General features: G+C 34.6%; 1 pseudogene; it reads right to left on the minus strand.

The window, feature by feature from the left end:
• Positions 1–4,801: 4,801 nt before the first annotated feature.
• LOC120115760 lies at positions 4,802–9,314 on the minus strand (annotated as a pseudogene).
• Between the last annotated feature and the right edge of the window lie 8,948 nt (positions 9,315–18,262).

An 18,262-nucleotide genomic window follows, 5' to 3' on the forward strand; every position in this document is an offset into this window, starting at 1 on the left:
GAAGAAGACCGATACTGCTAGCGGTAACTACTTTTCCCAGACCGCTAACACCACCACCAGTAACAAGCACATACTTCATTTTTCTCTCCTGATTCTGCCTTCTTTGAAACTAAATGGAAATGGAAAAAGAAAGGAGCAAAGAGAGTCGTTATTTATAGTAGTGAGAAATAAGCAGCAAAGAAAATGGTGGCCTTGCACTGATAAAACCAAACTCCAAAGCAGAACCAAAAGCCACGAAATCAAAATCAAAATAAAAAGAACAACAACAACTGATGACGGTGTTTACAATAAATTTCGCAGAATGAAAAACGAGGATTTGAAAGTTGGGGGAAATGTGGATATGGGAATCAAAATCAAAGATAGAATAAAAATGACAGTAAAGTAGATGGGTTTGGGTAAACGACGGGATTGAAAAATGGGTGAAGGGGAAAAATGAAAAAAGGTTAAAGGGTGCGGGACTTAAAAATTGTAAACTTGCGGCGTTTGTGTTTACAAACGCCACTAAAGTACAAGTCTATAGCGGTGTACGTATATAAACGCCACTAAAGTACAAGTGTATAGTGGCGTTTGTATATAAACGCCACTAAAGTACCAGTCTATAGCGGTTTTTATAGAAAAATGCCACTAAAGTACGAGTCTTTAGTGGCGTTTGTAAACACAAATGCCACTAAAATACGAGTCTATAGCGGCGTTTGTATAAAAACGACACTAAAGTATTACTCTATTACGGCATTTGTTGAAAAACGCCACTATGGATGAATCTATTGCGGCGTTTGTATAAAAACGCCGCTAAAGTACTACTCTATCGCAGTATTTTTATAAAAAAAACACCGCTAAAGTTACCATTTTGTGGCGTTTACAGTAAACGCCACTATATGTTTAAATTAGTGGCGTTTACTCCCAAAACGCCGCTAAAAACACCGATGTAGAAAATTTTGCTGTTGTGATTGATGAACAACTCGAATGTTTTTCCAAACGGGTACGAACTTGCTTCTTCTTCTCCTTCTTCCAATAACCAGCTTGCTGCCATCTGCTTGCTGCCATGTAAGTCAAAAGAGATGTCCCACCTTTTATTTGCTACCAAACCTATAGAGCAACACAAATATCATATGTTACTCCACAAGCCAGGGTGACCGTTTATGTATTTCACCCATTTCAAAGCTCATGTCTTTTTCTCATGTCTTCACTTTCCATATTTTTGATCATTTTCAGCTTGTCCTTTCTTTAACTAGTTTACTTCATTTGCTGAAGCTCTCAACCACTAAGGATGTCTCTTGTCCGAGGAAGTCGAAACTCAGCATTGAACATTAAGGTTTCCTCCAATACGACAGTGGCCGTGCTTTCATCCTTCGTCGCAAGAAACCAGACATCGCCATTTTGTGAGGAACCTTTACACTGTAAGTAGGGTTGTTAAAGGAAATAACGAATGGTATCAATTGTATCTCGGTGACATTGACGAGGACTTTATAGATTAGAGTTTCGTCGCCGGTATCTTCTTTCCGTGCATCACCGACGTGTTAAAGACTTGAAGTAATTAGCCAAGACTCCGGGAAACTCTCACGACGATTGAAAATTCACCAGCGATAAGATCCAAAGAGTTAAAAAAATGGGGATTAATTATTAGTTTCGTCAGAAATTAAATATGTTTCCAGGGACAATAGTAGACATCATGGTACAGTAGACATCATGGTACAATAGACATCATGGTACAGTAGACATCATGGTACAATAGACATCATGGTACAGTAGACATCATGGTACAGTAGACATCATGAGTTTAGAGTGAAGAAGAAGAAGAAGAAAGAAACGTGGGGTTTTCTATTTATTTTTATTTTTTAAAGAAGAAGAGAAGAAAAACACGTGAGTTTTTTTTTTCATTTGCCAACTCAGAATTCTGTTAATGAGTTGACGGAAGTTAATGACCGAAGGATTTAAATCGAACGGATCAATAATGTAAGAGACCATGTGCACTTAATTAAAAAATTGGTGATTAAAGTTGATAATACCGAAAATAAAGGGGACTATTGGCATTGTTTACCCGTAATTATACAACACTGTACTGAAAAATGTTTAGAATTCTCATCAATCATTTGAATGAAATACATTTTTGAATTATCAATCTTGCTACAATCCTTCTTAACCTTAACCTAGAATTTTAGTCTCTTAGTCACAAACCGTGACAAATTGGTATCATGAGTCAACAATTATGAAACATCAAGACGAATAATCCTAAAAAGAATCAATGGCAAATAACACCAACTTAGTTGTTATGCAGCAACAAAATGATGATTTAGTGATGGTTATAGTCATAGATGAGAAAGATAAATACTGCTACCAAACGAATGAACCTAGAATTTTAACAGCTAAAGCACCCACATCCGTACACTATATGACCAAAACTAAAATTCCACAACACTAAAACCAACAGAAGTTTAGAATGGGAAACATCATCCTAGCACTAGAGAAATTGTAATGAAAGTGGAGGACGATACAAATGAATAGAACATACAAACTTTAACTTTTGGTAATGCAAGTACTATTATGCCTAGACCAAAGGTTCAGCTCCAGTGCTTTGATGGTAACAAACCTTGGGGGTGACTCAAGAAATACTTCAAATCTTTGGTGTTCCAAGTGAACAGAGATTGGAAAATGACCTCAATGAACCTCACTAGAAATGAAGAAACATGATTTGATGACTATATCATGTAGAATCATAGGATTATTTGACATGAGTTTGAAACTGAGTGTAATAGGTTTTGTGATCAAACCCGTGCAGATATTATCGAAAAGTTTAATAAGCTCAATAAAAAATCCTCAGTGGAGGACTACCAAGAGACATTTGAAGAGCTTAAATCCTACATACTCCATAATAAATACTTATTTAAAAGAGGAGTATTTTGTTTCAAGTTTTATAAGAAGATTAAAGAGCTCAAGCACCAAGTAAAAGTCCTAAACCTAAGTCATATTCTAAAGTCTACAGATAGGCCAAGCTCTATGAACTCACATTGAAGATTGAAAACAGAAAATATAGACCAATTTTCAAAGGCTATTCTAGTACACCACCGACTGTTTTTGCAAAGAATGTTAACCCTACCTCTATTGCTCAAAGAACCAACACAAACCCCACCCCAAATAGATCAAACCTTATTGAATACAGAGGGGTGAATAACCTTTGTTTCATATGTGGAGAGAAATTTAGTCATGCTTATCGATGTAAGGTAAGGCAAGTGAATATTATGGAAGATGTGGAACGAGAAGAGCAGGAAAAAGCAGTGAAAGATACATAAATATTTTTTAGGCTGAAAACACATATGTCAGCAATACAAATTTTTTGAATGGGGTAGACTTGAATAAAATTTCAGCTAGGTACTATCAATAAAATATGTAACTAACCAAAAGAAATTTGATTTCAGGATAAGCACGTGTCCAACTCGAATGCATGTGGATCCGTCACTAAGAAAAAGAAATTGTGAAAGTGGAAGAAACATGTACTAAGGAGGAAGAAACATTGAAAATTCCAATGAATACGTTAACAGGATGTGTAGGATACACCACCTTAAAAATACAAGGCCTTCTTAAGGGAAACCTATGAACATCCTCGTATATAGTAGCAATACCCATAGTTTTGTGAATCCTAGATTAGCCAAAGAAGAAATAAGTTTAGTCTCAACTAATCCATTAGCCATCAAAGTAGCTTGTAACACCCAAGTTTGAGTCCGATCCAAATATGAAAGATAACACTCAAGTTTGAGTCCTATCCAAATATGAAAGATCTAAGTGTTACACGGAATCACTGAGGTAGTTAACCATTTTTTTAGATCGATATTCATGTTCATTGTAAAGCATCTCTAAAATCCTCAGTTGGCAGCAATAAAGTTTATAAAATGCAGAGCTATAATAATATATCCCAAAATATATTGAGTTTAATCAAATAGAGTTACAACTCGAATAACACAAGGTTTATGATTAATAAATGTCCACTAAAATATTTGAGACGTACTCAGATAGCTCGATCAAGTCTGGAATCCTCAATTTGGTGATGTGCTCCTCGAATTAGCACTTAAGAACCTACGAACGAAACCACATTTCAAATGCCGGACTCACAAGCTTAGTGTAACACAAATAACTCTACTATACGACATGCATCACCATATAAGCATACTAACAAGTATAGTAATGAATAAGCATAGATGCACCAACATACAAACAAAAGTAAGCATCAAGGTGTAGTTTAGGGTCACATCAATATCAAAGAATTCACATCGTTTTTTTGCTTATGAAAGGTGTAACACCCAAGCCCGACCTCACCCAAAATCTAGAAGATTCAAAAGTCACACAGAACCACCAAAGTGACTAACCATTTTTTTCATTTAAAACACCATTGTTGCGTGTTTCTTTAAATATACTTCACTTATATATACAAAAATATATTTACATAGAATTTAAAAATTTTAAAACTAAATAACTTAATTAATAATTATATATGTATAATTAAAAAATTAAAAAAATGATAAAAAATTAAATTAAATTTTAAAATATAAGTTCTTTTGTCAACGAACTAAATATTATTTTCACCCATCATATTCAAAATTATCGAATTTTAGTAAGAAATGGACAGAAAATTAACCCATCCAGAGATGCTGCTATTTAGCAAAAAGCTTAAAGCTAAAGTTGTAGAAATTACAGAAGTCTACGAGACTAGTTTACGTTTCATTGCATGATCCATTAACAATGATTATTATATAACAAACGTTTCATTGCATGATCCATTAACAATGATTATTATATAACAAAGCATTAAGCAAAATAAATTTAAAAAATAAATCAGAGACGCAATTTGGGATAATTCCAATTATGCATCCGAATATCACAATGCATTTGTACACCACAGCTGATCAAGTTAGAGAAACTGCAAATTGGAGCAGCAAGCATAGTGTTGACATATAACCACAAGATATAGCATGCCTCTCCCTATTCTTTCAGACGATAACTCGATACCATACATCCGTTTTCACCAATCCGACCTCGGTTACAACTAGTTTTCGCCTGATCTCAGCACCAGCAATATGGAAATGAACAAGTTCAGGATGTCCAAATAGAGAGTGGCAGAGGCCAATATGTAATCATCGTATGTGAAGCGCTTGATCAGGTTGTCGGTGTTGAAGACTATGTACCCACAGAAAATGAAGGCACTAATTCCGCCATAGACGGCAGTTAATGTTGAGCCAAGTGGAAAGAACATCCGCATGACAATAATACAAACAGTGTGCGGATTCAGATAACTGTAAATATCATTTGCATTTTTTGAGAATTCAAGCAGTGTGTGTGTCTGCACATATTATAAACAATGCTTTGCAGGGAATTAAATCTCGAGTATCAATTATCTGAATTATAATCCTAATGAGGGTAAATGATTCGGATATGGGATCTGCTATCCAAATCTGTTTTTCTTTTGTGGGTTACGAATTCAGTTATCCAAATTGTTTATTTAAATCCGGAAGATAGTATTATTTAATTCAGACTAAAGTTCACATATTAATTCTCAAATCAGCTTCCATCCCTACAAGTAAGCCATATAAATATAGGTGACTGAGAAATCTCACCTGGATCAAACCAGTTAAGATGAGAATTATAAGGCTGGTGAACAAAATTGGCCCAAGAAAGCTAAAGCCTTGCCCTTCTTAGAAGCCCAGAAAGTGTACCCAGTAAGGGATGCAACCACACCTGCTGTCAAAATTAGTGCTTCAAGCGCAATTCTCCCTTAAATCATTTGATGAAAAAGCAGTTGGCATAATTCTAGATTTAGAAGTCAACATAAGATTGTTAACCGTAAGCACAGAGTACGATACTAACCGTCAGTGTTGGCGCAGCTCACACCAACTGTGAGACTCAGAGACACAGTGAAAAGGCCAAGTATGATCAAGTTTACCGAGTGCTTTCTGTGTTTTAAAAAGCGTGCCTGAGGCACTTTGAGACGCTAGACGAGGCGTTTAGAAGAAAGCCTCTAATTATCAAGGCGGCGGCGAGTACATGAGGCGGCGATTCAGCCGTCGGAGACGACGAAAGGCGACGAGGCGATGCTTTTAGCGATTCACATACAATGATCCATTTCAGATTGGGCTTTAGATTTCCTGAACATGTTTGGCTCGAACGTCTGTTCCTAGGAGGAAGCTTGTGAAGGACGTGGTAAGGAGGCTCTTCCATCTGTTTTTTCTCTCTCATTTCTTCTGAGGAAATAGAGAAATGGAAGATTTCGGTGATGTTTAAAGGAATTTTTAATTTTTTCTTTCTTCTTTCAATGGCAGAAGTGGAGGAGACAAATGAGATTTTAAATAAATGAGATGGTATGGGGAACAAGAGATGTACCTGGACACGTTATCCGCCAGATTCATTTTGTTTAGGACTTGATTTGGGTTAGCCCATGTTACGGGCTTTCTTTTAATATTTTATTAAAATATTTTATTAAATTTCAAAGATTTTGCTAAATGTCATAGTTATACAATAACTTTTAGGGTAAACTCATATTTAGTCACTCATATATTCCTGCAATTCCTTTTTAGTCACTCAACTATTTTTTTCCTTTCAAAATCATATCTAACATTAGGGGTGAGCAAAACCTTGACTCGAGTAAAAAAATTATTTTTTGAATCTACTTGAATTGACTTCGAGTTGTAATTTCACAAACACGACTTAAAAAAATTTCAAATTCAAATGGAGTTATAAAATACAACTTGAAAACCTCGAATGGTAGTTCAAATTTTTTAATAATTAGTGGATTGATTTTTAAGTATGAGTCGAATCTCTCAACTCTGTATGATAGATGTATATCACATATAAAAATATATGAAGAAATATATATGTATTGTAAATGAGTATAAAAAAGCCATTTAAATTGGAATCATACAATATCATATTATTATGAATATTTACAATTAAATTTAAATAGAAACTCAAAAACTCAATTCGACTCGATAAAAATTTAAGTCAAGTTCGAGTTATAAAATAGGTCTCATCAACTCGAATAACTTAAAAAAAATTTCTTAACTCGACTCGATCGAACGTGTAACCCTATCTAATACTACTTTTGACTTTTCGACAGAGGATTCTTCAACCAAAACACCCACCACTCCAAACATCACCAAAACACCCACCACTCCAAACATCACCAAAGCATAGCTAACCAGTAGCCATCAAAACCACCTCTACAATATTGTCTCTTAAAAGTAGCAGCCAATAGCAGAGTCATCACACCGACAATGTGATACAATGACATTTTAAGCATTTTGATTATTGATGATGTTTTTTATTTGTCTTTTTGAGATACAATATAAGATATGCTACTTGGTGTTTTTGCTTATTAAGTTAATTATTAAATTGTTTTGTGTTTGAGGTATGGTTATAAAATATTTACAAATGTTTTGTAAAATTAAACGCTTCGCGTATATGAATCCATCGCCTCAAAAATTGAGGCTCTCGGGTAGCTAATCGCCTTGGAGCGCCTCGCGCCTTTTAAAACACAGGGTGCTTCTGGTGATAAATGTGCAGGGGCCACAACACTATATGGAATAAGTTTATTGTTAAGATTGAAGATAAAGCACAGTAAAGTGATAAAACAGATGAAACAGAGTTCGTTGTAATCTGAAGTAAATACTTGAGAACAAGGACACTTATAACTCAACCCAAAAAAAGAGATTAGGTATAAAGTCTGGGAAGTTTCTAACTTGTCTGTCTTAAATTCTTAATCACATTAAAAAAGATAGTTCCTTTTTTATTTATTTGTTTATAGCATCTAATAGCAATCTGAAAATAAGGTTGAAACCAAAACAAAAACTAAGACTTCATGACTACCAAAGCATTGGATATCTATCTTCGATTTTATAAGAATTCGAAGAAAGAAAATCAACATAAAACTAATAACTTCCTAATATCTTGAATGCATTGCAAGTTTATAGTCAACCCAAAAGAAAGGTAAACAGGTAAACATTTCATGAAAGTTAAAAAGGCAAAAATGAGATCACAATGACTAGTCAGTGCCATTATCGCATTAATGACTGAAACCTACAGCAAGAAAGACAAAAGGCAGTTAACTATTTCACACGAAGTTAAGGTTATCATGGGAATCCAACAAAGTTCACAAACAAAACACCCAAAAGGATAGGCTATTGATTCTATATATCTCCGATTCTTTTTTTCTTTTGTTGAAGTACCTGCGTTTGTACGTGAACATGTGTATTAGGATATGAACTTTCAAGGACCCTCCAAATACATGAAAAACAGAGACAAGGATTTAAAATATTCACATCTGAGGCTCACACTATTGAAAATAAGTTTTCCAACCATCAAAGCAAACATGAAGATCTCCAGCATTTTATTAGGTTAGGGACAGTAAAGATCTCTTTATTAAAATACCCAATATAACATAAAAATGGCACCAAATGAGACAGCAATAAGATCTAAACCCTCAACTTTCCCATGGAAATCATCCTGAAAAAGAGAATAGATCAAAATACAATATAGAAGCAATGGCAAAAAATATGTCGTTTAGGGAACCTATCTTTTATCAATTTCTCTACCCAATCTATACTTGAGAATCTTTTCTAAACACAAACTCAATCACTGGATTCTCTATGTTACTTTCAGGGATAATATATACTATCAATTATATTTTAGTACTTTAGTAACCGAAATTTATGTTCATCCGACAAAAATGTCGACTATAGATACAAATTGGTTTGAAAACTAAGGTCAAACACTGGATTTATTAACTGATTGAACTCTACACTCAACCTAACGCTAGAAAGAGATTTAACTTCATAATTAACATTTATAAGTGAACTAATCAACATGAAGGAGGTCTAAGAAATAGTAGTATTTCTATCATAACAACCTCTAATTTACTAGGTTTAAAGGGCTTCGAAAAGAAAGAATCAAGATTGAAAATTTGAAGGAAAGACGTGAAGGAGACGATTTTACAGATCAAAGGGACTAAACAGAGGAAGAGCAAGAGGCCAGAGTTTCCACGGTGGAGCTCGTTCACCGGAGTCGACAACACCACGAAGGCAGAGACCACGGTGGTCGGCACCAGCTGTGCGGCAAGGATGCCGTACACCTTCCGGATAAAGCCCCATCGGAGCTGGTTCTCGCCGTAGCTCAGTCCCGGGTACAGAGTATCCCGACTCTAGATCTACTTCTACTTTGTCCGCCTTACTGGCGCTTGTGCTGCTCACGCGCTCGTATCGGTACATCTCTTTTTCTCTCCGGTTTCTTTTCTTTTGTGTTTCCGGGAAATGAGAGCGTAAGGAACATACAATGGGAGAAATTATTGTGATTTACTTTTATCACGCGCTATAGTGGATTTCACGCGTTTTAGCAGCTAATATCATATCCATAAATCATTGCTTTTTTTAAGTGGATAAATCATGGTGATTTTTCTCAAAAATCAACGGTGATCGGTATATATATCGATCTAATACCGATCAGATTATATTTTTTGATCTAACACCTATAGCAGTAAAGCGTGTCCCCTGAACCGCGTTATATGCTGATTTGGCGTCACGTAGAGTATAGCGCGCCCCCTGTACAACGCTATACACTGATTGGGTTACACGTGGGGTGTAGAGCGCCCCCTGCTTCGCGCTATACGCCACGTAGGGGTATAGCGTGGATCAGGGCCGCGCTATACGTCGTACCAAAATTATATTTAGCGCGGTCCTGATCCGCGCTATATAATAATTACATGTAACGCGGTGCAGGTAATAATATAAAATTATATTATTTAAATTATTTACGTTGATGTGTAAAAAACATTTTGTGTTATATTTTCGTTCATATATAATTTATTTAATCATGTTTGTTTAAGTTATTTTTTTTGCATATATAATATTGCCGTACTTTTAAACTCAAAGAATGGCACGACTTTCAGCTATTGTTTATTATGATGGTGAAATTCGAGAAGATGAAACCGACGTTGTTTTCGTATCAAATGAGCATGTTAAAATATCATTCAAGAGAAACATAACTCTTAAGGAGCTGATAACGAAGATTTCAAGGAAGATTCATGTTGGAAGTAACAGAAGAATGTCGTCGTTGCAGTACAGATTTCCAACATCATTGTTGCCATTAACTTATACAGCATTCGAACTTTCGAACAATGATGATGTTCAAATGATGGTTGAAGCTCAAAGTAATTATTCAGATGTCGCTATTGAGATGTATGCACATTTTGTTCAAGTGCGTGCTGTTCGGGGTCAATCTTTAAGCTCACACTATGGGCTGACTGAACAAGTTGATCAAGTTGACAGACCGACTACAGTAATGTGTAATGATTTTAATGCCATAATGATTTTAATGCCGTATGGCAACATCACGTACAGTTCAAGGGGAAGGCATTCATCTGCAAATTTCTTTGACCATATGGCGAGCCCCAACTGAATGATACGGCGAGACGAAAGTCGCTAAGATGTCGCAACCACATGCAGTGAACTAGGTTGCGCGATTTGTCCGGTGTCAGCAACACTCCTATCAATTGCAATATGCATGCTCGTGCATACATCTGAACCTCATCCTCAGAGGCGTCTGCGCTCAACTCCTGAAAATTGGCATCTAACCAATTTAACGGTATCCTACCTCCGATAAAATTTTCTGGGACACGTCCTAGACTATCCCGACACAAAGTAGTCCAAGAACCGGAAGCTATCCCCGATATCACATCTCCATCCACCGGAAGCCCTAGGTGCATAGAAACATCCTCAAGCGTGATCGTGAACTCTCCGCACGGAAGATGAAATGTGTGGGTCTCCGGCCTCCACCGCTCTACTAAGGCAGAAATCAGGTCTGGCTGTATCTTACAGTGACCCTGATATCTACCAATGTAACCGAATCCAGCCTCTACTAAATACGCTAAGACACGGCTGGGTATCACTAACTTAAGATTCCTAATAAAAAGATCTAATACACGGTCCTTCTCCTAAAAATAAATAATTACAAAAATTAATTCCTACTCTAAAAATCATGCATTAAATAAATCAACTAATTATTACTAATAATTTAATTTAAATTAAAACGTTAAAATGTTACCGTATCAGCAAAGTGTCGAGATATTTAATTCTTAATCTAATAATCATGCATTAAATAAATCAACTAATTATTACTAATAATTTAAAGTAAATTAAAACGTTAAAATGTTACCGTATCAGCAAAGTGTCGAGTTATTTAATTCTTAATCTAATAATCATGCATTAAATAAATCAACTAAATATTACTAATAATTTAAATTAAATTAAAACTCTAAAATGTTACCGTATCAGCAAAGTGTAGAGATATATGATTTCCATCCGAGCGAAGTAGACTGTCTTCCATTATATATCTGCAAAAGAATTATATTAGTAAAATATTAAATAAAGTAAATACATAATAGTAAAAATATTATAAAATATACTTTAAAAAGATAGAGTATTTGAGAGAAATTTAAAGAATTTGATGTGATAAAAGTGATTGAGGATGGGGTATATATAGAGAGGATGTGGACGTGAAGGGTTGGGTATTTAGGGGTATAGCGCGCCCCCTGCACCGCGCTATACCCCACGTGTCAGATACCCAGGTATAGCGCGGATCAGGGGGCGCGCTATACCCACGTGGCGCCAGATCACCGTATATCGCGGGACAGAGGGCGCGCTATACCCACGTGGCGCCAAATCAGCATATAGCGCAGTTCAGGGGGCGCGCTTTACTGCTACGGGTGTTAGATCGGGAAATATAATCTGACCGGTATTAGATCAATAAATATACCGATCACCGGTGATTTATTGAGAAAATCACCATAAATCATAGCTTTTGATTATTTTTTTTAGATTTTCAATTTCTTTTTAGGGTAAACTACGATTGAATTCAACTATTTCGTTTTACTCACTCAATTGTTATTTTTTAAAATATTTAATATCAAATTGTAGTTATTTTTTATTAAAAAATTAATAATAATGTTAACGAGTCATCGTATAATAATATTATATCATCATTAAAAAAATAAAAAATACTATATAGTAATTCTATTTATTTTTTAATTACATGTGATCAAAACATGATCAAAACAAAATTTTAGGTATGAATTTGAAAAAAAATAATTGAATAACTAAAATAGAACCGTAAATATAAGTAAGTGATTAAATACGTAATTTAAACTTTTTTTAAGATTAATTCTAATTTAAATTTTAAGATAATCTAGTCGGTGGCGTAATAGTTAAAGTTTTTTCCTTGGTAATACAGAAGCAAAAGCAAAGATTATGCTAGTTGAGCATGCTCATTGGCCACAATGGAATCTACCTCTGTTGGGATATCGCGAAACAAAACAGTTCCAATCGGACAACCTCTGGCCATTGCAGCTAGCTTTATCTGCTACCTTATTAGCTTTACAATAAATGTGAACTATTTTAACCTTCCATTCTTTGTTGATGACTGTACGGAGCATGGAAATAAACGCTCTGCTATCATTTGCTTAGACAAACCTATTGATGAAATCCGCAGCAACCGCATAGCCCGTTTCCACTAGTATTTTCTTGAAACCAAGATTCCATGCATGCAAAACAATATCGTATATTGCCCATAATTCAACATTCAAAGCCGAGCAACTACTGGTGCTTCGAAAAAAAATCAAAAAACCACTCACCTTGAGAATCCCGTATAATTCCTCCTGCCACAACTATATTCTTCCACCCTCCGACGGCGCCATCTAGCCTTGACCCAATCGGCTAGGGGACATCGCCAGCAAGAGTCTTCTCTAATAAGCTAACGATTCCTTTGGGACACTGCCTCTGCAGCCACAATTTCATCCCTAGGTTGTAAAATTTGAGTTATCAAGTTATCATGTTCAATAAAGTCAGGTTGAAACACCATACAACGTTGTTTTCATATTTTCCAGCATAGTAGCGCAAGGAGTTGCTCCCAGTGAGTATCGTTGATTGAAAATTTTCTGTCCCTTCAAATTTGTAAGGATCCATTCTTCAGTGGGAAACGTCATAAAACTTTGAAACTTTTCAGGCTTTATCAGTCTACTTCAAGCATTAAGAGCAATAGGACATCTGCGTAATACATGAGACATATCCTCCTGCTCAGTATGGCATAAACAGCAGTGATCATTCGTGGCGAGTTGTCTTCGCTGTCGTTCAAAGTTCGTCATTAGTATGCAACGCTAACCAGAGGAAAGTTTTAATCCTTTGCGGATTATTAGGGAAATGGCCTTTTGATGAAGGGCAGTGGCCTTTTGGTGAAGTAAAATATTATATCATTAGGGCTGCTCTATGAACGGATTAGAGATAGTGGACCACCAAGAGGGTGAATAATAGAAAATGTGGAAGATTAGGCGATGGAGGAGGAGGACAACGAGATGATAAGAAAGACGATCAGATTCTGGATAAGGCGACTGCTAGGGATAAAACCTAGAGGGAGGGCTGCACTGTTTTCATCAGATGACGATGAAATAACCTTAGGAAAGCATGATGTAGAGATCGCGAGGGGTTATCCATTTCTTGAGAAAGTTGCATGAGCTTATTGACAAAAGCATAGAAAAAAATTATTATTGTACGAATGTTGGGAAGAACAATCGGATATCGGGCGTTGGTGAATAGAGTTCAGGTCCTATGAAAGCCGTTAGGTACATGCAAGTTTGCTCAATGAGGTTCTTACAGCTGGGGACACTACTTGACAGTTCAGCATTAGAGTATAAACTTATTGACGGAGGACGTGATCCAATCTAAGATGGTGGCATGGATTCGATTACCTAGACTTTCTTCAAGATTTTATACTAAATGTATGAAGATGAATAATACTGACGTTGTCGATATCAATGTGGGTTCCCAGCATTAGCATGATGAATGATATGTGAAAAATAATAAATCTAAAGGTGTCTAATCAACAATCTCACCGAGAATGAAAAAATCTGACAAATGACATCGATGAAAATGGCATCATTGATTGGTTGGTTTTATTGGATTAGTTGTGGTTGTTTTGTTAGAGGAGTAACTCCCACCAAATATAATACGAGTGACACCCACCAAATATAATACGAGTGAAACAAATATCACGTTTGATAGTACAAGTGTATAATAATCTTGTGGTTGACTCAAAAAATAGGTGGAACATAATATGTTGAATATTGCATCAACGGCATAGATGGTGTATCATGTTTTGTTTTGAATAGTATTGCGGAGGACAAGTTGGAAGGATTCACTCTTTCCCAATTAATAGAGAGACGATGATATTGTATTTCCTATATTGATGAATAGATTTGATTCATTCCTCGTTAGATAGTAGACAAGACTTTATGTGTTACATGACTAATCTCATGTAATCACTTGATACTATCATATTATGACTCAGAAAATGACAATCAAGAATGCAATCGTTTTGTGTCCTCCAAATCGATAATCACTCTGTCATGATGAAGGTTGAATTAGGATTTGAGAAAGACGAATTGAGGAAGAGTCGACAATAATTAGGGATTGAAAAGGAATTAGGAAAACAATTAGGGTTTGGAAAGGAATTAGGGATGGAAATGTCAAAGAAACATGAAGTAAAGATGGAGAGGCCAGGAGAATTAACTTTGGTTGGGTTGAAGGGAGCATGTGAGGATTATGGGTATGATTGGGTCAACCAATTGAAGGCCTAGGTGCAAGGCATCTTAGCAAAGGTGGTTGCATCAGGTTTTATTGGATTTGTAACACCCCAACCCGTATCCAAGTCTGAGGTGTCACATTGACTTTTCAAGACTCTGTTCTTTACAAATCCACTAAAATCTTAATTTCTTCATTTAAAGAAATTGGTACTTTACATTAATAATTACAATCAAATTGTTTCTTTAAAACGATCAGAGCATATTTAATTTAAAATCTTGTAACTACATGCCAACTAGCTCCATAAACAAAATACATATGTTCAATATGTTTCTGATCTGATCCTCGTAAGGAAAATACTGACCTGTCTTGCTCCTCGCTACTTCCATTCTCGCTTCTCATACCTACGTGTGAAACATTCTCACGCTAAGTCTATGACTTAGTGAGACAAATAAACATATAATCTAAACTCTAACTTGTAATCATGCAAGAACAACTATTATTATCATATCATACACATCATGTCAAATCATATCACTCATATACTTTCATATAACAATTACATACATCTCATCATTTATGTTTTTATCCTGCTCCTATACTATTATCCTTCATACCTCTTATATCTTATTCATACAATCTTTTATGTTCATATTCTATATCTTATATAAGTCATTCACATATACATTAACATATATTCATGTATATCATATAACAGGTGCACTCGACATATAACACACATATCATGTAATATTATTCCTATCACACATCATATATATATATATATTGTATTTAAAGTTATCTTTTTGTTAGCCCATGTACATATATGAGAACTATAGATATGTGAGTCTATGGAGGTAGTGCACTAATGTTGTCACCACAGCTCGTATAAATGCACTGAAGTGCCACGTAGAATTGCACCGAAGTGCCGCGTAGAATTGCACCGAAGTGCCATATAAGATGTCCCTAAGGATCACGTAGAAAATTCCTTTAGATCCATATACATATTCCAAGGACCAAGTATGTGTCTCAAAAGACTTCATAGATGTTCCAAAGGATACATATATGTCCCGAATGACCGCGTAGACCCTCGACTCTTGGCATGCCAACTATACCCCTAGCTCTTATGACACAAATCATGGGCATTATCTTTTATATCCTTTTTTATATTCATGTAAACTCATAGCTTTATTTACATATACATGTAATCACGTAGTTCATGAAAATTCTCATATCATTTTGTATTTATATATCTCATGGCATATAACACTTCTCATGTATTCTTATAAACATGTCATATCCTATGACTTATATCTTTTCATATAATTTATGTTTTAATCTCTTATATTCTCATACATGTAATACATATCAGGCATGTTTACACAACTCATTTCTATATAACTTACATGAATCTATATTCTTTTTCATATACTCACATAATCATATAGTATAATATTTCATATAACCTCATGTATCACATCACATAGATACATACTCAAGTACTCATAGTTACATAATTCATGGTCATATAGCTTCTATCACCAAGTCACTTATCTTATCTCTTATTCTCATATGTTCATATTTATTATATAACACATAAGATTTATTGCATATTTATCTCGCATTCCTACATCACTAATTCATAATATAATTTATATCGTATCATAATTTTATTTAAGCATATGAATCATTCCCATCTATCTTATCATATATGTTCGTATTATCACTTAATTGATCATACTTCTATGTACTTTCCCAACTCACCTTCTTATTATTTATGTAACCTTTACCTTTGCTTACTTAGTTCATATCATTTCTCATAAACTCATTTTTACCATATTCTCATATTATTACTTAAATTATCTCATATCATGTATTCACGTAGTTATATTTCATTTATATATATCTCAAAGATCTTATCTTTTATATTCATATGATTTATTATCATATCATATGGTTTATATCATCATAACATAGCATATATTCACATCAACCATATAATACATATATACAATAACATGTCAACACATATAATTCATACACACATATACTTCTATTTATGAATTCATGCATTTTACTATTGGAAATAGACTTATCGCAAGTCTTATTTCCATTTAACATCATATACTACTAATATGCACTCACCTTGACCTCACTAAGTTCCAATCCACTTTTATGATTTCCTTTCTTTCGATCAAATCTTAACTTGGTAATCGTTCTGGAACTTACTCGTGCTCGATATGTACACAATCATGTATTGATACTTATCAGTATCCAATTGATATGCTATAATCTATAATTTCATAAACTGAAATAAAGATTTATCCCATTTCCCATTAAAGTGCATCGGTACATTCTACAGTGCATCGATGCATTCTTTAACATATGCATCGATGCACTACTCATGCATCGGTACACAAATCACCTTCGATATTTTAATCTTAAGGGGGGTGCATCGATGCACTAATTACATTCGATGTTTATTTATTTGAGAGTTCATCGATGCACATTGAATATGTATCGATGCACACTACCCAGAATTACATTTTAAGCACGAAAATGTCTTGTTTTGACCCCAAATTCTACTTATTAATCCCTCCTTATACCTTAAAACTTATCTATACATATTTAAACCTTCTTATAATATTATAACACTTCACCATATCTCATAATTCACCATAATTCTTGAATCAAAGAATCTCATCAAATTTTCCATGTGTTCTAAATTCAATTCTATCACCTCTAACTTCTTAATTAACCCTTTGACAAGTCAAATCCACCTTTAGAACTTCAAAAACCTTTCTATAACAAAAGTTCATTTCTACACCCTTCATATAATTTCCTTTTTAATTCTCTATTCTTGATGTTTAAAGCTTATATAAGCTTTCCTTAAGCTTATATAATACTCAAAGAACCAAAATCAACTTATAAATCCAAGAATTAAACAGCTGAAATTAAACTCACCTTTAACTAAGGCTTACGGGGAGAAGAAGAAGCTGAAGAAGAAGACTCTGGATAGGTTTCCTCATTTCCCACGTTTTTATATTCCTTAAAAAGAGAGAATAAAAATCTTCTCTTAGAAAAGACCATAATACCCTTGTTACTTTCCAACTTTACTATTAAATCCATGAACTTTTAACTTATTTCGAAATCAAGCACATAGTTTTCAAATTTTACAATTTAGTCACTGACCCTAAATTTCGGGATATTACAGGATTAGTTGTGGTTGTTTTGTTAGAGGAGTAACTCCTACCAAATATAATACGAGTGACACCCACCAAATATAATACGAGTGAAACAAATATCACGTTTGATAATACAAGTGTATAATAATCTTGTGGTTGACTCAAAAAATATGTGGAACATAATATGTTGAATATTGCATCAGTGGCATAGATGGTGTATCATGCTTTGTTTGGAATATTATTGACGAGAACAAGTTGGAAGGATTCACTTTTTTCCCAATTAATAGAGAGACGATGATATTGTATTTCCTAAATTGATGAATATATTTGATTCATTCCTCGTTAGATAGTAGACAAGACTTTATGTGTTACATGTCTAATCTCATGTAATCACTTGATACTATCATATTATGACTCAGAAAATGACAATCAAGAATGCAATCATTTTGTGTCCTCCAAATCGATAATCACTCT

This window comes from Hibiscus syriacus, unplaced genomic scaffold (genome assembly GCF_006381635.1).
Source record: "Hibiscus syriacus cultivar Baekdansim isolate YM2019G1 unplaced genomic scaffold, ASM638163v2 tig00110271_pilon, whole genome shotgun sequence".
In the NCBI taxonomy this organism is placed as follows: Eukaryota; Viridiplantae; Streptophyta; class Magnoliopsida; order Malvales; family Malvaceae; genus Hibiscus; species Hibiscus syriacus.